Genomic DNA, 9547 nt, shown 5'->3' with positions numbered 1-9547 from the left:
GCTGCACTGTTGTGTTGCAAGTTACCGGGTGGTTGGGCGAGGAACCAGATACAAATGTTCTGTTTAGTAGAAGCAGTGATGAAAGAAAAGTGTTGATGTTACAGGGCACTCTCTACAGAATGCATTAAATAAAAAACTCATTATTCGTATATTATAGTCATGGCAAAAAGAAAAACCCTCTTTGACTTCTAAGGTTTTACACATCAGGAGGTAATAAACTAAACAAATTAGGGACATACAGCCTCAGATGAACTTGTAGCTCATGACATACTGCACTGAATCATCACTTATTTAAGAAAAGCTAAGCCAAAATGCAGAAGCACTGTGTGAAAAATAAGTACACCCTTACTGCTAAAAGCAGAAGAAGAGCACTGAGCTGTGTGCCAACACGGCAAGAAAGAAAGGAAGACATCAGCAATGATATTAAAGAAGCTATTTTTGCTGCCAAGAGGGAGGGGTTATAAAGCATTTGAAGAGTTTGAAGAGCATCAGTCTACAATAAGACAGATTGTTCCCAAGTGGAAACATTCAAGAGGGTTACCGATCTTCTCAAGAGTCGACACCCCAGCAAATTCACCCCAAGGTCAGATCATGCAGCGCCAAAACATCCCAAGAGCTACAACTCCTCCTCAGTTAGCATGTTAAATGTTAAAGTTCATGACAGTGCAATTAGGTTAGATGCCTTAGGTTTGCAAAGTTACATCTGAACAAACAACACGATGAACAAACCATTCTTTGTATTCTGTGTTTCATTGGGTTTCATTGTGTCTGTTTGGAGACTAAATGTCAAGTCAAAGCAGGTCATTGTTATTCATATAACACATTAAAAATAACAGCAGCTGACAAAAAGCATTTTCCAGACACTTTGACCTTCCGGGTCTCCAAATAAAACCTATAAAACTCATTTAAAAAGCAAAAATCCTACATAAATATGATCAGGAATTACAAAAATGCTGCAAATTTAATAAATTAATAAATAGTTTAAAACCCTGGGATAAATTATAGAAGGAGTCTAATAAAATAAATATACACAGCAAATTCAAAAGTGTTAAATGTTTTGGTGTTAATAGTCTTCTTGCAAAAGTAGAGTTAATTTTACTCTAAGCAGAGTCACATTCTTTTAATGTAACTCTGAGGTGTAAAATGATAGTAGTTAAAATCGAGTGTTAAAAATGAGTGTTTCTCTGTCAAATCTGGAGGTGTTACAATGGAAACATTAACTCCTGACCTCTTAACTCTGAACTCCTACAGGGGCTATGACACCAACAGAGTAAATTCACAGACTCCGCCCCCAGCACGGCTCCAATCGAAGCTGAAGTGAAGCCGTTTCAGAACATTTTGCTCTACATATTTGAGTTGTTTGCCATGCTTGGTAAGTCATTTTTTCAAAGATTGTTTCAATTGTTATTATGAGCTTTTACTTCTGTGGCTCTTTGGAGTTGAGACAAAGCTGTGTGGAAGGCATTAGCCATGTTGCTCGCTGATAGCATAATATTCTGTTTTAGCTAGCTGAAAGGTATTGTTTGCGGGCAAATACCACAGCCTTGAAAAAACGCTTGCATGTGAATTTTCAGTCAAACTTTTGGTCAAATACACCTAAAACAATGTCTAGAATGTGAAATGTTGGTATAATGGTGCTACTTGAAGCCTGAAAACGATCGCCCATAAAAAAAAAAAAAAAAACCGAGCAAACAGCAGTAGCTGACGTCCTGACTGGATTCTACGTTAGCATAGATCCCTCCAGAGTTTTGTGCACACGGTTTAGGTAAAAATGAAAAAGGTTGAGGTTTTACATTTAGTTCAGTATTACCTGTTGCCTGCGTCCTTGTCTTTTGGGAAAATACTTTACACAAGTAATGGCTCAAAAAGGATTCTTTTTTTTTATTTTTATTTTATTTTTACTGTGCCGCAATTGTTTACTGGATTATTTGTGCCATTAATTAGTGTCAACTAATTTTTATTCGATCTCCGCACAGGATATGCTTGTGAAGATGGAATATGGGGGAGAGCAGAAGTGCGTTGCAGTTCCACAAAGGGATGAATGAAGGACATGCATATTGTATTGAAGAAATAAGTGATGAGATGCTGTTATTTGCATTTACCATGTCAGACCTTTTGATAAACAAAATTCTAATGAAAGTGAGAACATGTATACTGTTACGTCTTTCAGAAAATGTTTTGAAATTGTGGTGAACAGTTCAGAATAAATGTTTTTCAAAAACCATTGCATCTTTTTAGTAAATGTTTATTTCCAAAAGAAATTTCTAGAAGTTCAGAACAGTAAAATTCCCGCTTTTTAGAATGAATTAGAAGATAACTCTTACGTAGTTAAACTAAAATACTCTTTGAGAGTTAATATATAAACTCTTAACACCAAGTGTTAAATTATCAACTCCAGACAGATTTGGTGTTTAACACTAAATCAGAGTTAACGTACCAACTCTCCAAAAAGAGTTAAATTAACACTCTCTGGTGTGGACCCATATAGACACTTTAATAGTGTTGAAATCAAATCCGACAGTGTTAATTTGGACATGATGGATTTGCTGTGTATATTCATGAATGAATGAATAAATAAAATCTAACAAACTAACAACTGTTGGAATGAAAGAGCAGTAAGAAAACGTTCACAGTGAATATGATAAAAACCCCACATGTACTCAGCCTATACTAAAAGCAATAATAGAGATAGAGTAGGTCATTAAAATTGGTTTAAAGGTGTCTGTCATTGGAAAGCACAGCAAAGCCATGGTAGAGACAGTAATTGTTGGATGACCTCAGCAATAAAACGTGGTGTTAATAGTTCAGTGATATAGTGTGGAGCTTTGAAAACAAATCATTTTCACAGGTAGCTCATTGCAATTAAGCTAAAGCAGGACTCGTCCTGCATTTCTTTGTGTAAGTTAGAGGTTTAAGGGCCACATTTTGAACAATTGAGAAAGAGTGGAATCTTTTTTTTTTTTTTTTTTTTTAAATGACATCAGAAACAGCAGTATGCGACATTACGTGATGGCAGAGCTTCAGTTCATCCTTTGTCTTTTTTTTTTTTTTTTTTTAATAAATAGGACAGGGGGAATGAATGAGAGAAAGAGGGGGAGAGAAAGAAAGAAAACCAAAGGGGAGAAGAGACGGTGAGAAGGGGGGGGAAGAGAGAGAAAAAAAAAAAAGAACTCCTGGGTCACCTGTATGGAGAAAAAAAAAAAAACAAACAAAAAAAACAAACAGAGGAGACAGCAAACAACAAAGAGTAACATAATAATAGAGAAAACAAAGCACCATCACAATAAACTAGCTAGTCATAGATATCAATATTTACTAAATAATAAACGATATTGTGCAGCACGCAAGATAGACAGCGCACAGTGTGCTTTGAGGCAGCAGCCAAGAAAGCTTTAGTCCGCGTCTGTGAATACCCATGTGTGCATACCTGTGTGGATCAGCATGCTTGCATTCCAAAGGTTTCTCCATGTAATGATCTGCTAGGGAGTGTGGGGGGGCCACAGCCCCGTCCTCCAGGGTGTGAAGCGGGTATGGAGGAGATCAAAACTCCAGACATCCAGAGGCCCCCAGAACACAAGAGACCATGGAAGACCAACAGAGGGGCAGCCGCGCCACTGTTCCAGTAAGAGCTGAGGAGAGTCCCAGATGAGGGCTCGCCCAGCAGCCGCGGAGCAGAAGTCAGGGGGAGTTGCAGTGACGCGCCCGTGAGCTCCGCCGGCCCCCAGCTGTGCCTGAGTGACCGAGCCCCAGGCCGAGAGGCCGGGGGCACCCCACCTCCAAAGGGGCCCGAGCGAGCCCCAGGCCCCGACAAGCGGCCGCCAAGGAGTGAGCCGGTGTGTACCCGGACGCCCACCCCCAGACACAAAGAACCACCAACACACCGACACCTGAGGGAGTCCGCCACCGGCAGGGGAAGTGGTGGTGGGTGGAGATAGGCCTCCAAACCTTGGAGGGCCTGAGGTGTCCCCAGAGAGGTGACGTCTGATACCCAACCTGACATATAGACACAGACATACAGGCACACACAGACACAAACATCCATTCCCACCCTCATGCTCTCATATGCACTCACTCCACACTCAACCAACGTGGAGACAGACATAAAGAGACGCCGTACACACAATCACACTCCCCAAGCGTACTCTACAAACCGGGTCTAGGTACCCTTGCCCCTGGAGGGGGGAATTGCACCCAGACCCAGGTGGTGTTACCCTTTTCCCTGCGGTGGGGAGAGGCAGACCACCCCGACTCCGCAGCAGCAGGGAGGCCCCACACCCCAGACCGCAGTCGGACGGCCAACTCCTCCTACTAGCCCTCCCGCTCCAGCAGGCCGCAGAGAATGGGGGTGGGAGAAGACTCCAAACCTCCCTCCACCCGCTCATTGTAGTGTTGATGCATATGTGTTCTAAGGTGCAATTAAAACCCAGGAGGGCATGGAGCTACCTGCCAAGGAGCAGCAGGTAAGCGCATAGTCCCTCCTGCTAGCCCTCAATGACTAAGTGTATTTAAAATTGAGAGGTGGGCAATGACGTCAGGGGTGAGGTATACACCCTGATGGTGATTTGGACTCCGTGATTGTGCCCACCCCCAAGATCCTATATGTATGTGTAATGAGAGTGTGAATAATGTGAATGTCTAAGTTGTGGGATAAAATTGAGGCAGAGGCAGCCAGAAGGGGACAGGGGGGGGGGGGGGGCGGGGGTAGCCTCCTCTGCACCCTGGTGACATACCCCCACTCCAAGGCCCTGCATGTGTGGGTGGTTGTGGAGGAGCTGGAGATGGGGAGGGAAGGAAGGGAGGGGCAGGTAACCCCTCCCTGGGGCCAGCTCCCCCGCTGACCCCAGTAGGCACTCCCACCCTCCGCGACCCGCCAGGGAAGGGGGGCCCAGGCCCATCAGACCGGGGCCCAGTGCAGTAGCGCCCCCCGGCTCCACAGAGCCCTGGACAGTCCACCCAACCCCACCACAGAGAAAACTGCACCCACCCCACCATCCACACATCTTCCAGACTACATAAGACGGTAAACGCCCAGGCTGAGATCTTCCTCCACCTCTCCTGTATCTCCCCCTCCTGCAGAGAGTTCCTGAAGAGAAGAAAGCTCCTGCAAGATGTGACATCCCCCCCACCAGTTGAAGAGCCCCCCAGGCGGCTCGACGCACTGGCGGCACCCTGCTCCAGGGCCGGGCCCCCATGCACCCACCCGCCCACAACCCCGGCAACACACCAACCAGGACCCAAGCCCCCGAGGCCCGGCCCGGGCCCCAGCCCAGAGACGGAGCGCCCCCAGAACCTCACGCCCATCCCGGACCCACCCAGGGGCAGCCAGGTTGCCAGGTCAGTAACCCACGTCCGTCAGCACAGACCCTCCCCTAGCCCCGCTGCACGCAGCCGCGAGGAAACAGTCACCTGAGAGCCAACAGAGCCCCCAACCGGACGTGACCGCTACCCCGGGTTGAGCTCCCCAAGGAAGATGCCTCCGGGGAACCCCCCGACGCCCTAAGCCTGTCCCTATCCCCTCACCAATCACAACAGTGAAGGCGGGACCAAACTATGACCCCCCATCCCCACTAGGTGATGGAGCTGATAAAAGGGGCCCAGAGCAATTGATCTAATGTGGTGGCAGAGGCTGTGTCAAGACTAATGTAATCTAATAGATAATTTCTATATTGGTTAGAATTAAGATTATTTTTATTTTTCCAGTTCATGAGGACTGTTTTCTTGGCTATGCATAGGGCAGTGAAGATCATATGGGCTATATTCTTTTCTGAAGTGACATTATCTAAGCTGCCCAGTAGACACACTAAGGGGGAAGTTGGGATGTTACATTTCAGACACTTTGATAAGTCTTCACATATCTCGCGCCAAAACTTTTGCACTGGTGGACAGAACCAAAGAGCGTGGATGTAATTGTCTGGTGTATTGCCTTGACAGTGTGAGCAGTTGTTGGAAGATGTAAAGCCCATCTTGAACATCCGATGACCTGTATAGTGCACTCTATGAAGTATTTTGTATTGTATTAATTGCAGACTGGGATTTTTAATTAATTTAAAAGTTTTTAAGCAAATCTGAGACCAGAAGTTTTGGTCTAGGTTGACTGATAAATCTGCTTCCCATTTTGCAGTAGGAAGGGATATTGATTCATCTAATTTAGAAAGTGTTCTGTATATTTTAGATAATAATTTGGGGGATTTAAGAGTAAGAAAATGTGCCGCACTTAGTGGTGTTTGTAATTCAACTTGACTGAGGTTAAATTTCTTTTTTACTATGGATTTAATTTGTTGATATTCTAAAAACCTTGTCTTGTTGATCCCATATTGTTCAACTAGTCTGTCAAATGGAATAAATTCTGTTCCCTCTAATATATGTTCTAAGTATTTAATTCCTTTACAACTCCATTCTGGGAAATTAATCATATTATTGTTTTGTAATATGTCAGGGTTATTCCAGATAGGTGTACGTTTGCATGGGATTAATGAAGACGCCGTTATTTTTAGAAACTCCCACCATGCTGTTAGAGAAAAGCTGATGTTGATACTTTTAAAGCATTCATGTCTTTTGATGTTTGAGCTAATAAATGGTAGGTCTGAAATCTCTAGATCCTTGCATAGTGCCTGTTCAACATCTAGCCAGGGCTCAACTAAGAAGGTATGTTTTAACCATTCTGAGATGAACTGAAGCCTGTTGGCTAAGAAGTATTGGTGAAAATTAGGCAGATCTAATCCTCCTCTATCCTTGGTTCTTTGTAGCGTTTTTAAGCTAATACGCGGGGATTTATCTTTCCAAAGGAATTTGGAAATATATGAATCCAGAGATCTGAACCAATCTTGTGATGGTTTGTTAGGGATCATCAAAAATAAGTAATTTATTTTTGGCAAGATCATCATTTTTATAGTGGCGACCCTTCCCATGAGTGATATGGGTAAAGATTTCCATCTAGTCAGATCGCCTTCTACTTTCTTTAGAAGTGGGATGTGGTTTAGTTTAGTTAAGTCTGAAAGCTTAGGAGAGACATTAATACCTAAATATTTAATATTTCCGGATTGCAGTGGGGCAGAGGAAGAATTATGGAAGGAGCAGTTAATGGGGAGAACTGTAGATTTTGGCCAGTTAATTGAATAATCTGAAACTCTTGAAAACCAGTTTATTAAAGTAATTACCTCAGAGAGGTTGGTTTGTGTGTTTTGCAGAAAAAGCAACACATCATCCGCATAGAGACTGATTTTATGTTCTATGTTCTTACATTTTATGCCCTTAATTGTTGTAGCCTGTCTAAATGCTGCTGCTAGAGGTTCGATAAAAATTGCAAAAAGTGAAGGGGAGAGTGGGCATCCCTGTCTGGTGCCCCTCAGGAGACAGAAGCTGGAGGATGTCTGGTCATTTGTTCTGATACGAGCCGTTGGGGAATTGTATAATATTCTTATCCAGTTTATGAAAGAGTTTCCAAAACCAAATTTGTGTAAAGTTGCGAATAAAAATTTCCAATTAACTCTGTCAAATGCTTTTTCTGCATCTAGAGATAATATTATGGTTTCGATGTTTTTATCGTATGAGTAGTCTATTAAATTAAGTAATCTACGAGTGTTTGTTGAGGAGTGCCGACCTTTTATGAAACCAGTTTGGTCAGGATGAATTAAGAGGGGGGTCATTTTCTCTAATCTCTTTGAGAGAGCTTTGCAGATTATTTTAAGGTCTACATTTAAAAGAGAAATTGGACGATAGCTTGAGGGAAATAAAGGGTCTTTGCCTGGTTTTAGCAGGAGACTAATGTTGGCAGAATTCATATTTGGTGGTAGTCTGCCCTTTTCCTCGATTTCCTGCAACATGCTGTGGAATACTGGTGCCAAAATTGTCCAGAATTCTTTGTAGAATTCTGCAGGGAAGCCGTCTGGACCTGGAGCCTTATTATTGGGCATACTTATCAGGGCTTCCTGGAGTTCACTTGGCGTCAGTGGCGAATCCAGTTCCATTGCTTGACTGTCTAGTAATTTTGGAAGAGTTACGTTGTCAAGAAACAGATCAATTTCATTTTTAGATGGGTTTATTTGTGGTGAGTATAAAGTTTCATAGAAATCCCTAAAAATGTTGTTTATTCTTCCAGGATCATATATTGTGTTCCCCGATAAATCTTTAGCAGCACATATAGTTATTTTTTCTTTATTTATTTTTAGCTGGTTAGCTAGAAATCGACCTGATTTGTTACGGTGTTCAAAATTCTGCAAGCGAAGTCTTTGTATAAGGAATTGTGTTTTTTTATTAATAGTTTCATTTAATTCTAGTTTTGTTTTGCATATTTTGTTCAATATTTCCTGATCTTGGTGGGACGTGTAGGCTTCTTCTAGTGATTTGATGTTTTTTTCTAATTCCTGAATATTTTTGTTTTCTTCTTTCTTTTTGTGTGATGAGAAAGAAATTATTTTACCTCTCATCACAGCTTTCCCTGCTTCCCATAGAACAGAAGCAGATATTCCGGGAGTGTCATTAAAGTCTAAATATGAAGTCCATTCCTTTTTAAAGTATTTAATAAAGTCTTCATCTTTAAGTAGTGATATATTAAATCTCCAGTTTTTACTTGGCGTAGTATTATTCTTGTGCATTAGTGTTAAAGATACAGGAGCATGATCGCTGACAGCTATAGGATGAATCTCAGTGTCTGAAATGTCACACAGCAGTGAGCTGCTGACCAAAAAATAATCCAGACGAGAGTAAGAGTGATGAACATGCGAGAAAAAAGTGGAATCTTACATACAGGGATTTAAAGTAGTCCAGCCCAGAGGTAATGAAGGCGTGGATGACTGTGTCTAAATCCTTTAGAAACAAAACCTACTTTAATTTAGGTTGGTAGAAGCTGCACTGGAGCAAGATTTTTAACTACAGTTCAAACATAAGTGGACAGAGAGAGGACCACGCCCTTTAGTTAGGATATTTGTGGTGTCAAATATCAGAATAAATATATGTGCAAGGTTAAAAATCTGTCTTCATTATATAAAAGTTTTTAGGATTGTACTTCTTTTCTAAATGGACTGAATCTTATATAGCGCTTTTTTATTCTACCGGAGTACTCAAAGCACTCTATACAACATGACACATTCACTTTCTTCTAAGCTTTTAGTGCTTCCTAGCTAACATTCATATACGGATGCATTGGAAAGCAACTTAGGGTTAGTGTCTTGTTGCCTGGAAAAGCCAGGGATCAAACAATGAACCTTCCAATCATAAATGTATGTTAATTTGTTTGAACGTGAATGTTAAGGAGGGGTGCAACACAGCTTTGTTTTAAGGGACCTCCAACCAGACAAATAGATAAAGACTGGAAGAAAAACAAAGAATAGGGCATAAAACGTGTTTAATCAATTCCACTCATTCTCAATCGTGAAGGAAACAGTCGTGGTCACAGAAAAGTCTGTATGAACCTTTAGTTTGGAAAAAAACTGATGAATCTCGTCAGTCATACCTGCCACATGACTAAATTGTTACAGCACGCCATTCCTTTGAGAAACATACTTTGAATAACCAACACGCTTTAACTGTAGAGCCAACTAACTATATG

General features: G+C 42.0%; 1 protein-coding gene and 1 long non-coding RNA gene across 2 annotated transcripts in view; both read left to right on the top strand.

Annotated features, from left to right (window-relative positions):
* nrn1la (neuritin 1-like a) overlaps positions 1-9547 on the top strand; it is a 110642-nt gene that overhangs the window by 39772 nt on the left and 61323 nt on the right. The gene's annotated exons all lie outside the window — the stretch shown is intronic.
* Positions 1242-2224, top strand: LOC145429950 (uncharacterized). The gene is made up of 2 exons (XR_013910306.1): positions 1242-1372; positions 1977-2224. It is a non-coding gene; the product is annotated as an uncharacterized LOC145429950 (long non-coding RNA).

This window comes from Astatotilapia calliptera, chromosome 7 (genome assembly GCF_964374335.1).
Source record: "Astatotilapia calliptera chromosome 7, fAstCal68.1, whole genome shotgun sequence".
Lineage (NCBI taxonomy): Eukaryota > Metazoa > Chordata > Actinopteri > Cichliformes > Cichlidae > Astatotilapia > Astatotilapia calliptera.
The sequence above is the reverse complement of the archived record's forward strand: the minus strand, read 5'-3'. Positions and strand labels throughout refer to the sequence as shown.